Here is a 15,703-nt window from a genome sequence, read left to right as displayed (position 1 = left end):
AGAAAGTTTCAGAGCCTGGTGCAGGTGGTTCTCACCTAGAATCCTAGCTATGGAGGAAACTGAGATCTGAAGGTCCCAGTTTGAAGTCAGCTGGGGTAGGAAAGTCCATGAAACTTTTTTTTTTTTGCTAGTCCTGTGGCTTGAGCGCTCAGGGCCTGAGCATTGTCCTTGGGCTTTCTCAAGACTAGCACTCTACCACTTGAGCCACAGCACCACCACTTCTGGCTTTTTCTATGTATGTGGAGTGCTGAGGAATCAAACCCTGGTCTTCGTGCATGCTAGGCAAGCACTCTTACCACTAGGCCAAACTCCCAGCCCCAAGTCCATGAAACTTTTATCTCCAATAAATCACAAAAAGAGTCAAAAGTGGAGCCGTGCTGGGCATGGTGGCTGTTGCCTGTAATCCTAGCTACTCAGGAGGCTGAGATCTGAGGATCAAGGTTCAAAGCCAGCCCAGGCACTAAAGAAAAAGAGACTCTTATCGCCAATTAACCACTAGAAAATGGGAAATGGGGCTGAGGCTCCAGGGGTAGGGTGGTAGCCTCGAGCTGAAGACCTCAGGGACAATACCCAGGGCCAGGGTTAGGGCGATAGCCTTGAACTGAAGAGCCCAGGGACAACACCCAGGCCCAAAGTTCAAGTCCCAAGAACCATCCCTCACCAAACAAACAAACAAAACAGTGGAGCTATAGCTCAAGGGACAGAGCATTAGACTTCAGCAAAAAAAGGCTCACAAACAATGTCTAGGCCCTGAGTTCAAGCCCCTGAATCACACACACACAAATGTAGGCTCCAGAAAAGCTGATATTGAGGTTGCAAAGGAGCCCAATAGCTGGGGTGGCTTCATACACTAAGAAAGAGGCTTCCCAGGAATTCAAGTTGGGTGGAGAGGGCAGCCTGAAAAGAGCAATCAGAGAATTGAGAGGAGAAAACTAGCTCAGATACAAAGTTGTTGCTAAGTTGCTATCCAGAGACCCTCAGGTCCCAGGTGCTATAGCCTCCTTCCTGGGAAGACCAGGAAAGGGGCCCCTAAAACCCATAAAGAAAATAGGTTTTCCAACCTGGATACAGATCCAACCTGGATACAGATACTTATTAGACTTAAAAAAAAAAAAAAAAGAGTTCCGCCAGGTACTAGTGGCTCACACCAGTAATCCTAATTATTCAAGAGCCTGATGAAGCTGGTTGGATGCCTGCTTTGGAAGACAAATCAGAAACTCTTGTCACCAATTAACCAGCGAAATGAAGGGAATAGAATTGTGGCAAAGTGGTAGAGCACTAGCCTTGTCGCGGGCCGGAAAAGCAAAGCAAGAGCTTGAGACCCTAAGTTCAAATCAGCGCTCACACAGTAGAGAGAACTCTACTTCCTAAGACCAAGAAAATAGTTAAATTAGTGCTTAGGAATTAAACTCAGACAATTAAAAGCCAAAGGAGGACACCCTCTGGGGAAGAGCACAAAGATACAATGTCTATGTGCCTCTGATCATACAAAATAATATTTTTCAAAAAGAATAAATAAATAAACAAGGGCAAATTATATCCTCAAGCAAGTCTAAACAGAAATCAAATGTCTGATTGGCCTACTTGGATTTTGGTCAAATTATGTCCTACCCTTATAGCTCTTACTGGACTTTATCATAATCCAAAAGAACCATCTACTACATTCCTCCTATGCATAACTTAAATAGTTGTATCTCTCCTAAATTCATATGTTGTCAGGGTCCTTCATCCTCAGTCCCTCTTGAGGAGGGATGGGGAAAAACACACCCCAACCAGTCCAAGCCACGAGAGGAGAGGGCCCACTGTCCTCCCGCACTCAGCCTTGCTTCTCTGGAGCACGAACAGAAATGCCACGCAGCTTCATCAAGGCAGGAATCTCTCTCTCTAAAACTCCCCTCCTTATATTGGGTGCGGGAGCCTATCAGCACAACAGGTGGGCAGGATAAAGAGGTCCACTTGTTTACCCCTGCTACAGGTCTCAGCAGAAAGTTATTAGAATGGCGTTACTCGGCCCCCAACAATATGTTGAAACTTAATTCCCAATATGACAATATTTGCAATGGGGTCTCGAGGAGATTAAGTCGTCAGGGTGGAGCTCTAATGTAGGCGATTAGTGCCTATTAAAAGAAGCCCTAGCCAGGCACCAGTGACCCACGCCTGTAATCCTAGCCACTCAGGAGGCTGAGGATTGCAGTTTGAAGCCAGCCCAGGCAAGAAAAGTCCAGGAAAGACTGGGAGTTTGGCTTAGTGGTAGAGTGCTTGCCTAGCATGCATGAAGACCCGGATTCGATTCCTCAGAACCACATATACATAGAAAAAGCCAGAAATGGTGCTGAAGCTCAAGTGGTAGAGCTCTAGCCTTGAGAAAGCCCAAGGACAGTGCTCAGGCCCTGAGTTCAAGGCCCAAGACTGGCAAAAAAAAAAAAAAAAGAAAGAAAAAAAGAAAGAAAGAAAGAAAGAGAAAAAAAGAAAAGTCCAGGAAACTCTTATCTCCAATTAACCACAAAAAGTGGAGCTGTGGCTCAACTGGTAGAGCATTAACGTTGAGCAACAGAGCCTAGGGACAATATACAGGCCTTGAGTTCAAGTCTTAGTACTGGCAGAAAAGAAAAAAGGAAAAATAAAGAGGCACTGGCATACCAGGAAACCTGCCAGACATATTTTCATTTATGAAAAACAATGGATATTCGCCCTCAAAGGCCACTACTTTTGCCATAACACAAAGATGGTTGTCTTTAACCAGAGAAAAGAATCCTCACCACAGAAAATTTCTAGCACCTGGACCTTGGATTTCCCAGCCCTTAGAACTGTGAGAAATTTAAGTTGTGTATAAACCATGTAATCTATGGCATTCTGCTTTAGTAACCTCTGCTTTTTTTTTTTTTTGTCACTGGGACAAAATACTCAAGAAAAGCAACCAAAATGGGGAAAGGTTTATTCTGCCTCAAGGTTTCAGCTGGATTCATTGCTTTAGGCTTGAGGCAAGGCAGAACGCTCTGGAGGCAGAGGAGCAGAGAGAACTTGACAGACAGGAAGGGAGAAAGGAAGGCAAAGACACAGACAGATGTTACCATATAAAGGTCTTGTGTCCTTTTGCTTTTCTCCATCTAATACAAGAAGTATAAGGCAGGAAAAGTGCGAGTACAGGCAAATTTTATTTGAAAGTAAGTAGGGAAACTAAGGAAAACCTCTTAGCTGTTGGTAAGTTGGGGAACCCAGACTCCTGACTGGGAGGGCCACCATTGCCAGATGAGGGCTTGTTCACCTCCCCAGATGAAGAGGAGCAGGAGAGTACAGCCTTCTTGGTGTTAGAGATGAAGAAATGGGCCCTGGAAATTGAGATTCCATGGAGTCCTTTGTTTTGTTTTGTTTCGTTTTTCCAGTCCTGGGGCTTGAACTCAGGGCCTGGGCACTGTTCTTGGATACTTTGTTCAAGGCTAGCACTCTGCCACTTGAGCAACAGCGCCACTTTCAGCCTTTTCAGTGTATGTGGTTCTGAGGAATCGAACTCAGGGCTTCATGCATGCTAGGGCGAGCACTCTACCACTAGGCCCTACTACTGGCCCAAATTTTATTAACAATGCTCTCTTTTTTTTCTGAGTATGTGGAATTGAGGAATGGAACTTAGGGCTTTGTGCATGGTAGGCAAGCACTCTATCACAAAGCCACATTCCCAGCCCTGGAGTCCCTCTTTTATAGCTCTTTTGGTTCACTCACAGCTGTTCTGGCCATTTGCTGGGTCACTGACCACCTCACCCCAAGTGGTAGGGCAGGGGTCTGCTCCAGGGCTGTCAGAGGCTTTGCTTTAACTGGTGTCATTATCTCAGTTTTGAGGGACTTTAGGGGCATTGTCACCACAGAGTCTCAGTCTCTGCTACATCCCAGTCCAAGTCCCATTTATTTTCCTCTCTGTCTGTCTGTCTGTCTGTCTGTCTGTCTGTCTGTCTGTCTCTCTGTCTCTGTCTCTGTCTCTCTGTCTCTCTCTGTCTCTGTCTCTGTCTCTGTCTCTCTGTCTCTCTCTGTCTCTGTCTCTCTCTCTCTCTCTCTCTCTCTCTCTCTCTCTCTCTCTCTCTGTCTCTCTCTCTCTCTCTCTCCCTGTCTCTCTGTCATGGGGCTTGAATTCAGAGTCTAGGTGTTGTCCTTGAGCTTTTCTGCTCAAGGCTAGAGCTCTACCAGTTAGAGCCACAGCTCCACTTTCTCTTCCCATTTTTTAATCTCCCTCTCTCAAAGCTATAGCAGGGACAAAATACTTTCCTTCCATTCAAGGGCGTTCTCCCCCTGACCTACTTCCTCCCACTAGTCCTACCTCTGAATAGTTCTCTTAATTGGTATTAATTTGTTGAAGAAAGTCTTATGATCAATCATCTCTTAAAGCCACATCTTTGAGCATGCTTGATTGAGGACCAAGCTTTAACACATGAGGGATTTCTTGGTTTATGTTTGTGTGCTGTTACTGGGGCTTGACCTTAGTTAGGGCTTAGGTGTTGTCTCTTAAATTTTTTTTCTGCTTAAGAGCCATACCTATTTTTCTGGTGTTTGCAGATTTATTGAAAATATGCCCCAGATTCATCTGCTTGGGATGGATTTGAACTTAGATCCTGATATCTCAGTCACCTGAATAGGTAAGATTACAGATGTGAACCACTGGTGCCTAGCTTTAATATATGATGAGTCTAGGGGATGTTAGAATTGCACACTCTTTGGTGTCAGAAATGAACAGATACACAAGAAATATAGGCGATTTCATCAAGGCAATTTACTTTTGTGCAAAAGCGTACTATAACATTACTCTATCTAGAGCTAGGCAGGCAAGGAGTTAGGTTTTTTTTCTAGTCCTTGTCAAAGAGTTAAGCTTATGTTCTAAGTATAATTCATTGTCAAGATTAGAAGGGGAGCTATTCTTTCTTTTTTTTTTTTTTTTTTTTTGCCAGTCCTGGGCTTAAGCTCAGGGGCTGAGCACTGTCCTTGGACTTTTTCAAGGCGAGAGCCCTACCACTTGAGCCTCAGCACCACTTCTGGCTTTTTTCTATGTATGTGGTACCGAGGAATCGAACCCGGGTCTTCATGCATGCTAGGTAAGCACTTTAACCACTAGGCCAAACTCCCAGCCCCTATGATTTATTCTTTTAATTCCTTCAGCCCAAGATTCACATTCCTCACAGTACAGATAATAATAGGTACAACTGAAGTCAAAAAAGCAAATAATTGGCCAGGAGTTTGGCCCAGTGGTAGAATGCTTGCCTAGCATGCACAAAGACTTAGGTTCGATTCCTTGGTACCACATACAAAGGAAAAGCTGGAAGTGGTGCTGTGGCTCGAGTGGAGGCACTCTGGACTTGAGAGAGCCCAAGGACAGTGCTCAGGCCCTGAGTTCAAGCCCCAGGACCGGTAGAAAAAAAAATCTTAAATTCTTATGGTTGACTAAATGTATGCTCTGAGGACACCAGATTTGCCTTCATCAGGAGATGAAATTGCGGAAAAATAAAGAATGTTTGGTTAAAAAAAGCAAATAATTCCAGGAAATAGCAATACCAAAAAATATCCATATGTAAGGCAGAGACTTCAGTTTGACAGATAAAAAACTGCTTTTTCTCCTGAGTTCAAGTCCTAGGACTGGCACAGAAAAAAATAAATTTTAAGGCTGGAATGTAGCTTAATCGCAAAGCACTGGCCAAAGCAAGTGCAATGCCCTGGGTCCAATCCCAAAACAAAATAACTAACTAAATAAATACAAAAAGACTAGAATGGAATAGGAAATAGGAGCACATTATAAATAGTGAGGATTACTATCATTTGGTTAAAATAATTTTCTTTTGTTGTACTGGTGTTTGAACTTGGGACCTAGTATTTGCTTGGGCTGCCTATAGCCTGCTTTTTGCTGGATCTTTTGGAGATGGAATCTGGTGGAAATTTCTGTCTGGGCTGGCTTTGAACTGAGAGCTTCTTTTTTATTTTGCATTTATTTATTTTTTTAATTAAAGAATTTATTAACATTGATTTTTTACATCATATTTCAAATGTCATGTTTAACAAACAAGTATTCAAAAAGGGAATCTCTATATAATCACTGGCACTTAGATTTTAGAACATAATTAAAATTAAGCTGAGGGTTTGTATATCATAGGCACATATTAATGTATGTAATAAAACATTATGTCTATAGAGTATATAGCCCATCATAGATTTTTATGTCTATGTAGTTATATTTATATCTCCAAGACCATTGGGTACCCAAATACTGAGTCATCACTCTTATTATTTTTTTATTGTCCGGGTAATGTATAGAAGGGTTACTATTACATTCACTAGGTAGTATGTCCGTTACTTCTTACACATTGATACCCCTTCCCATGGTTTTTGTCCCCATTCCCCTCCCAACCCCTCCCAATCATCTTGTTTTCCCCCCTTCTCTTTCCTATTTCAAATAAACAAATGTATATACAAAAAAATCTGCTTTTTCTCATAAGGGGGCATTTTATATTCAAACGGTAGCATCATCTAAATGTCTTACTAGTGGGTAGTTTCAGAGGTGAAGATACCAGATCTTGGTGTCGCCAACAAATAATTGAACGAAGACATACACAATAAAGTGGCAAAGCAAAGTTTGACAGAGTCCAGCACTGGTGGCTCAGGGCTGTAATCCTAGCTACAGAGGAGGCTGAGATCTGATAATCCAGATTCAAAGCCAGTCCAGGCAGATAAATATGAGTCTTATCTTCAGTTAACCAACAAAAAAACCCTAGTGGAAGTATGGCTGTAGTGGTGGAAAGCCAGCCTTGAGTGAAAAAGCAAGTGAGAGCAGAAAGGCCTGGAGTTCAGTCCCTACGACAGGCAACAACCCTCCCACATTCCCCCCTACCTCCCAAAACCAGCTTGATAATTAAAGAGAGAAAGGAACAAGTACACTGTTAAGGGAAACGGAAGGCTTGAACTAGGGTGGTTCAAGAGCTAATACAGTTAAATTTTCAGTTTCCAGGGTTTGATGAGTGTTGGAGTTTGGTGAGTGTTGGAGAATATGGCAATGATAAGGTAAAGTCATGGTAATGTTAGCTAATGTTATGCAAATGAGGGATCGTGACTGGACAACTTTTTGAAAGAGATCTGCACGTGTGCAAGGCTGCCACTCCATGGTTTTAAGTATATAAATGAGTCCATATTCATGAAGCCTTAGGAATAAGTTTGTTGCACAAAGATTTGGCTAAGGACTCAAGTCCTTGCAGGTACCTTAGTTTGGAACTGGTTTGAACTGGCTGGGAGTTGGAACTAAACTTGCTAAAACTGGCTGGGAGTTTTTCTACCCCTAGGGAGAACTATTAATTACCCCCAGAGAAGAGTGACAATGGGAGATACTAGGGAAGAGATAGGTTTCTCCTAAGCCCTGACTAGGAGTGTCAGTTTCAGTACTCTTTCCTTATTGGGAGCCTGCCTGAACTAGGCTGTGATAGCCTACAAGATTTGGTGCCAGATGCTTTCATTTATGAAAAAGAAAATGGATACTTACCCCTAAATGATATTTTGTATAACCAAAAATGGTTATTTTCTCTGTGCCTATTTTATACATAAACAAAGCCTTCAGATGTAGAGAAATTGTAATAGTCGTTCATTCTTGGTGGAAAAGGAATGTAAAAGCTGTTTTGGCAGACAGCTTGGCAAGTTCTCAAAATGTTGACCATCAAACCCAGGATTTGATTCCTAGGTAAACATCCCAGAAAAATGAAAGCATATATCCACCCAAAATTTGTACAGAAATGTTCATAGCAAATATCTGTGCCTCTCTGAATAGGAAGTTATGGTAGGGAAACATACAAAAAAACGATTCTATGATTCTACTCTGTGTGTGTGTGTGTTTTCCTAGGATTGTACCTGGACCTTTTACACACTAAAGAAACACTCTCAGAACCTGGGCCAAGTTTGTAAAGATTTTTTTTTCCAGTCCTGAGTCTTTGAACTCAGGGCCTGGGCACTATCCTTGGACTTTCTCAAGGCTATCGCTCTACTACTTGAGCCACAGCACCAACCACTTCCTGCTTTTTCTGTGTATGTGGTGCCGAGGAATTGAACTGGGCTTCATGCATGCTAGGCAAATACTCTATCACTTGGGCCATACTCCTGGCCCAAGACTTTTTTTTTTGCTGGTCCTGGAGCTTGCACTCAGGGCCTGAACATTATTCTTGGGCTTTCTCAAGGCTAGAGCTCCATCACTTAAGCCACAGCACCATGCTAGGCATGCCAAACTCCTGGCCCCCTCTATTTTGATAACTTTTATTTCCTTATCCTAGCATCTCTAAAAATCTTGCTTTGTTTTGAACATTGTGTGTCCTTTGATTATGAAGTACTTTTTTCATAAGTCCAGAGTAACTCATTCAGACTCAATACTTCCAGTTGAGCATCATATGATGTCACAACAGTTATAAATGTGTTCAGAGAAAAATATTTTCATAGCAAAAAGAACAAAACTTGGGAAACTGCTAGGGGATGGTTCCTGCTCTGTGTGTGTGTGTGTGTGTGTGTGTGTGTGTGTGTGCGCGTGTTTGCCAGTCTTGGGCCTTGAGCTCAGGGCCTGGGCACTGTCCTTGGGCTTTCTTAAGGCTCAAACTCTACCACTTGAGCCACAGCACCACTGCTGGCTTTTTTCTATGTATGTGGTACCAAGGAATCAAACTCAGGTCTTCATGCATGCTAGGCAGGCACTCTACCACCAGGCCCAATTCCCAACCCCTGCTTTTTGCTTTTTTTTTCAATAGAGGACTTGAATGGTCGAAATTTATATAAAGATGTGTTTGGGCCCAGGCAGGTATCTTAGGCTTACATTTCTAGTACTAGCTATGAGAAGTCTGAGAGATGAGGATTAAGGCTGGGAACCAGTTGGGAAGGAAAGTCTGTGAGATTGTTTATCCCTAATTAACCACTAAGAAAAGAAAAGCCAGAAGTGGAGCTGTGGCTCATATAGTCCAGTGAGAGCATTGAGTCAAAAAGCTCGGGGACACTGAGCAGGAGTTCAAGCCCTGAGACTGGCAGAAAGAAAAGAAAGAAAAAGGAAAAAAAAATGTGTTTGGGTCTTTTTTTGTTTTTGTCTTAGGGCTTTAACTTGGCGCCTGGCACTGTCCCTGAGTCTTTTTTGCTCAAAGTTAGCATTCTACCACTTGAGCCACAGCACCACTCCTGGCTTTTTCTGTGAATGTGGTACTGAGGAATGAAACCCAGGGCTTCATGCATGCTAGGCAAGCACTCTACCACTAAACCACATGCCCAGCCTGGTCTTTTTCAAATTTTATTTTATTTACTTATTTATTTATTTGTCTAGTCAGTTGTGGGGCTTGAACTCTGGGCCTGGATGCTGCCCCCAAGCTCTTCAGCTCAGGGATAACATTTTACCACTTTGAGCCATATCACCACTTCTGGATTTCTGGTGGTTAATTGGTAAATAAGCGTCTCATGGGCTTTCTTGCCAGGGCTGGCTTTGAACCATGATCCTCAGATCTCAGCCTCCTGAGTAGCTAGGATTACATGTGTGATCCACTGGCACCCAGCTTTTTAGTTGTTTTTTGTTTTTTTTTGCCAGTCCTGGGGCTTGAACTCAGGGCATCTGCCCCTGAGCTTCCTTTGTTCAAGGCTAGCACTCTGTCTCTTGAGCCACAGCACCACTTCCAGTTTTTTTCCATGTATGTGGTACTGAGGAATGAAACTCTTCACTTCATGAATGCTAGGCAAACCCTCTACCACTGAGCCACATTTCCAGCCCCTTGTTTGGGTCTTGACAGCTACAAATAGAGGTAGTCTATTTTAAAGGAAAAGTCATAATATTGATTTTAAGTGTTGTGATTTGAATGTGGATCCATTACTCCACTACCCCTGAAAGCTTAGAACTTTATCTTCAAATTCATGTATTAATAATGATGAAGCAGGCAGCTAAAACAAGATTTTGTGGTTATCAACATCATTTCTAGAACCCCTGGAAACCTTTCCTATTCCTTGCCTAATGGACTATCAAAAATACTGCGAAGTCAGGTGCTGGTGGCTAATGCAATACAATACTGACACACACCGTGCACACGGGCACACACCCACACCCACACCCCCATGCACACTTCTAATTATCTCCCAGGTCAATCACCAGGACTCTTGCTTAACAAAGTAGAATTCTCCTTAAGGGCACATGTGCTGTGGTGTTCTGGACTGGCTTAAGTGAACTTTCTGAAGAAACTCCTAATTCAGGCTTCATGTTTATGTACTGCGTATTATTAAGGCCATTATAACAGAATGCCTTATAGGAATGGCCATGCACAGCTAAAGTGAAACACCAGCCTTGCACAGAAAAGCCAAGTAAGAATATGAGGCCCTAAGTCCAAGACCCAGCACAGCAACAAAAATAAATGAGTAAATATAAATAAAACTATTATATAGCCACCACTGGCCACTTAAAACTGTCCAACATGTAGGACCCTCCTTCTGACTCTCCCCTCAGCCCAAATCAGCTTTCCGCAGAGCCATGGAGCTCTCCTGCACCACATGCTCCCGTGCTGTGGAGCTATTCCCACGTTACTCTCCCTTCAGTTTCAGGTCAATAACTCTCATCGTTCATCCTTCTGCTCAATGCTTGGTTCAAGAGACCAAGAATCTGAGGCCTAACTGAAACCACATCTGGTAACAGAGGCATTTGAAGATGAGGCTTTTGGGACCTTGTGTAGATGAGCTTGCATGGATCTTCAGGATAACTTTTTAGGTTTTTTTTGGCCAGTCCTGGGGCTTGAACTCAGGGTCTGGGCACTGTCCTTGGGCTTTCTGAAAGCTAGCACTTTACTACTTGAGCCACAGCACCACTTCTGACTTTTTCTGTTTATGTGGCACTGAGGAATCAAACCCAGGGCTGCTTCATACATGCTTGGCAAGCACTCTACCACTAAAGCCACATTCCCAGCCCAACTTCTTAGTTTTATCAGAAGAGGAAGAAAGTCCCATGCCAGTGGCATATGCCTGTAATCCTAGCTACGAAAGAGGCCAAAAATCTGAGGATCCCAGTTTGAAGCCTGCCGAGGCAGTAAAGTCTGTGAGGCTCATTTCCAATTAAAACTTCCAAACTGGAACTGTGGCTCTAATTGGTAAAGTGCTGGCCTTGAGCACAAAAGCACAGGGACAGTGCCCAAACCTGAGTTGATGCCGAAGAAGAGGGAGGAGGAAGAGGAGGAGGAAGAACAGAGGAGGTGGTGGAGGAGGAAGAAGACAAGGAAGGAAGGAAGGAGAAGAAGAAGAAGAGGAGGAGGAGGGGGAATAGGAAGAGGAAGAGGAGGAAGAAGAAGAAGAAGAAGAAGAAGAAGAAGAAGAAGAAGAAGAAGAAGAAGAATCAAGATAACAGTTGTTTTGTCATGCTATGTGATGTGTTCTGCCATCTTATAAAGCAGCAAAAGACACTCATTTCATGTTCTGGGACTTCCCAGCTTCCAGAACTGTAAGAAATAAGCATTTTATAAATTACCATGTTCACGGTATTATATTGAAGCAGTTTATATTATAAACTCTAGGAGCTGGTGGCTCAAGCCTGTAATACTAGCTACTCAGAAGGCTGAAATCTGATGATTCAGGTTGAAAGCCAGCCCATGAGAAAGTCCATGAGATCCTTGCCTCCAATTAACCACCAAAAAAGTTGAAGGTAGAGCTGAAGATCAAGTGGTAGAGTGTTATCTTTGAGCAAAAAAGCTCAGGGACAGTGCCCAGGCCCTGAGTTCAGCCTGGCACACACAAACACTATCTTCCTCCTCCTTCTTCCCTCCCTCCCCCATGGATTTCTCTCTCTATAGAAAACACATGTATGTATACATATATGAATATGTATATATATATATAGAGAGAGAGTAGGAGAGAGAAATGTTTTATACAAAATAGTTATACACAACAGAGGGTTAAGAAGATTTGCTTCTTCCTTTTCCTACTTTTTAAAACTTTCTTTTTATTAAATTGTTTAATTTAAAATTTAAACACTTTTATTAATTTATTTGGGTAGTACTAGGTTTGAACTCAAGGCCTTGGGTCTGCTAGGCAGGAACATTACTCTTGAGCCACACCTCCAGTACCAGTTTTTTGCTGGTAAATTGGGAATGACTCTCACAGTCTTTTCTGCCCAGCTTGATTTTCAATCACAATCCTCAGATCTCAGGCTCTAGTAAATAGGATTATAGGTGTGAGCTACCAAGCCAGTTCAGTGCTAACTTTATGACAATTATCATTTCCAACTATGATTTTTTTTGTTTATAGGTTGCCACACGAAAATCCTATACTAACTAGCAAGAATTAAATCAGTAAGGATTTTAGTAAAAGACACGGAGATGCTTTATGCAGGGGGAAAGAAAGCCAGAGAAGGTTGGAAAAGCCATTATATCCTCAAAGTAAATGAAGAAAGAGAAACTTGAACAAAAATATTCTACATTGCCAGGTAGTCTAATGAAGTTTGGGGAAAAGCAGAAAGGGAGCTGTGGTACTAAAAGAGGCCCGCATCCCTTATGAACAGGTGTGCCTGCCTTATATCCCTGTCACAGCTCAGTGGATGGTGGGAGATATAGCTTTAGTGCAAACACAGGTAGATTCCGAAACCAGCAGCTGGAGACCTGGGGCCTCATGTGCTCAAGAGGCATTTTTTTGCTCAATGATGGTGCTTTTTTCTTGGGCAACCCCTTCATCTCTGACATTTTACTGTTAATTGAAGAGTGTTGAAGACTGAAGTCTCCAACTAACTACCAGAAAACTGGAAGTGGCACTGTGGTTCAAGTGGTAGAGCAGCAGTTATGAGCTGAAGAGCTCAGGGACAATGCCCAGGCCCAGAGTTCAAGTCCCACAACTGACCAAAAAAAAGAAAAAAAGCAACATAATTAGAAGGAAACAATTAATTCTGAGTACATCTTCATTACCACTTAATAAACAGCAGAGAAGCAGAAGATATGCCCTTCTTTCTTCCCTTCTTCATTCTATTAAGATTGCATGTGATACATTCTACTATTAGGCCACACTCCTGGCTTGTATGTGATTTTTTTTTTAAGAACAGGAAATCTAATGTACAAAAAACTGTATTTACCTATTGTTATGGGTTTCTAACCATAAGGTAATGATTATTTTGAATTTCTTCAATTCCCTCCCTACTCTGCATTTTTTACAGTATTTTTTTTAATTTTTATTTTTATTGTAATTAGTAAAAGGGTTACATGATATTTGCCAGATAGAAGGTGCATTAATTCACATACATTGATACCCTTTCACATGTCTTGGTACCCATTTCCCTCCCCCCCCCTGCATGTTTTTTTAACCAGCTGCATGGAGAAGGAACTAGCAATTGCTGGTTGCTTTACTGTGTCAGAGCTGTTTGTAAATGGACACATGATGCATTATCTCACATCTCTGGCAAGGAGCTGGCAAGAAAATCATTCTTGGTTTGCCATTTTATTTCGATGGTACAATTCTAAAGCATAAAAAGCTAACCAATATATATGCCTGTATATATTTTCTGTTTTCCACAATGTTTACTTTTTCTAATTCAAATTCAGACCTTCATCCTCCAGGAAATAAACCTACAACCTTCTCTTTGACATTTGATACTATCTTGCCATTAAATATTTGGCTTTTTCTTTCACATTAAAAGTCAACTCAAGTCCTCACCTCACTTGGTTTATCTGCTTACAGATAGTGCTTGACCACTTGAGCAATGTTCAAGTTAAGTAACTGGAAAGGCATTTCTCAGATTTGTCTACCATGGCTAGCTCTGAACCACAATCCTCAGATCTCAGCCTTGAGTAGTGGGGTTTATAGGCATGACCCACTTTCAACTAGCTCGTCTTTTTTTTTTTTTGCCAGTCCTGGGCTTGAGCTCAGGGCCTGAGCACTGTCCTTGAACTTTCTCAAGGTTAGAGCTCTACTACTTGAGCCTCAGCACCATTTCTGGCTTTTTCCTATATGTGGTACCAAGGAATCAAACCCGGGTCTTCATGCATGCTAGGCAAGCACTCTACCACTAGGCCTAACTCCCGGCCCCAACTAGCTCGTCTTTTAACTCTAGTTTACTAGAGGTACTTTCAAGAACCGAAGCAAGCTGGGCGTGGTAGTGCATCCCTATAATCCCAGCACTTGAGAATAGCTCTTGGAGGCCAGGCTGGGCTACATAATGAGACCTAGACTCCAAAAAACAAACCCAACTTTTGCTTTGTCTGTTTTATGACAATTTAACATCTTTAAGAGCTTTGCTGGGCTGGCCAAGAAGAGATCACTCTTCCCAGGGTTAGCTAGTTCTAAGAGATAACCACAATCAACTTGTTAGTAAGCTTGTGTTTACATATAGACGGCAGATTTCAAGTTCATACCTCTAACCACTTCATTTATTACACACCACAAGCCCCAGTCTTTGATCTACAACTAAAATGACAATGTACACTTAATTTTTCTTTGTGCAAGTATCTTTATATATTATGTAGGAGTGTGTCTGTTCAGCTTGGCCTGGGTGACATTGTGTAAGAGTGCATGTGAGGGGCTGGGAATGTGGCTTAGTGGTAGAGTGCTTGCCTAGCATTCATGAAGCTCTGGGTTCAATTCCTCAGTATCACATAAGCAGAAAAAACTAGAAGTGTTGCTGTGGCTCAAGTGGCAGAGTCCTAACCTTGATCAAAAGAAGCTCAGGAATAGTGCCCAGGCCCTGAGTTCAAGCTCCAGGACTGGGGAAAAAAAGTTGTGTATGTCCATGGGAGAGGAGCTGAAACCACTAAACAAGTCCAGTGAAAGCAGCCCTCATTGTGAGGCCGGTGTTAATCCCCTCCAAGGGCAGGGCTCATGACTTATCTGCCTTTCAGTAGGTTCCATCTCTTGAAAGTTCTACCCTCACACCTCCACTCTACTGAAGACCAAATTGGAAACCAAAATCACGGCATAGTACCGAGACAGGTACCTTTGCCGTACCTGTCCTTCAAATACCATTTCTTTCCTTATGACACTGATTTTAGTTTTGTACCTCCAGTTATTGGAAAATCATACTAGTGAACAGCCACAGTTATAAATATGTATTTCCCTTTGTTCCCTTTTTTTTTGCACAACTACTTGGAGAAAAGTATAAATTTACAACAGACTACCACATTATTTTTGATAAACAAAATTTAATACAACCAACCATACAGTCAAGTAGTAATGATGGTTAAAAGACATTTTATTTGATACAACTTTAAAAATTTTAACTATGCAAGAAATATATATAAACAAAACATATAAGTCTTAATGTGCTACAAGTAAATTGATTACAACATTGTGAAAATGCTTTGATTGAAAGCAAATGACATCTGGCTACCACAGGTCTGTACTAGTTTTACAGTATAGCAGGTTATACTTTGTTCAGCTTTAAAAAGTATGTTGTCTTAGCTCTGGAAACTCAACAGAAATTTACTACAGAAAGGGGAATTGAGGAAGGGAAGAGAAGGTGCTTTTTCAAGAAATTAAAGAGAAAGCATATAAGGATGGAACAAAAACAAGATGTAGATATTGCAAATGCTGTTTATGAGAGCTTAATCAATATGACAGATGTTTACCTGGATGTCTTAAAAAGCACCTATATATCAAAAAGTAAAATGAAAAATATAATTCTAAGCATCCAATCTCCCTTACCATTCTCATTTTTCTATTTATTTATTTATTTATTTTTGCCAGTCCTAGGGCTTGAACTCAGGTACTGGGCACTGTCCTT

The sequence above is a fragment of the Megascapheus bottae genome, chromosome 1 (assembly GCF_031878675.1).
Source record: "Megascapheus bottae isolate mThoBot1 chromosome 1, mThoBot2.hap1, whole genome shotgun sequence".
In the NCBI taxonomy this organism is placed as follows: Eukaryota; Metazoa; Chordata; class Mammalia; order Rodentia; family Geomyidae; genus Megascapheus; species Megascapheus bottae.
This window is presented reverse-complemented; position numbering follows the sequence as displayed.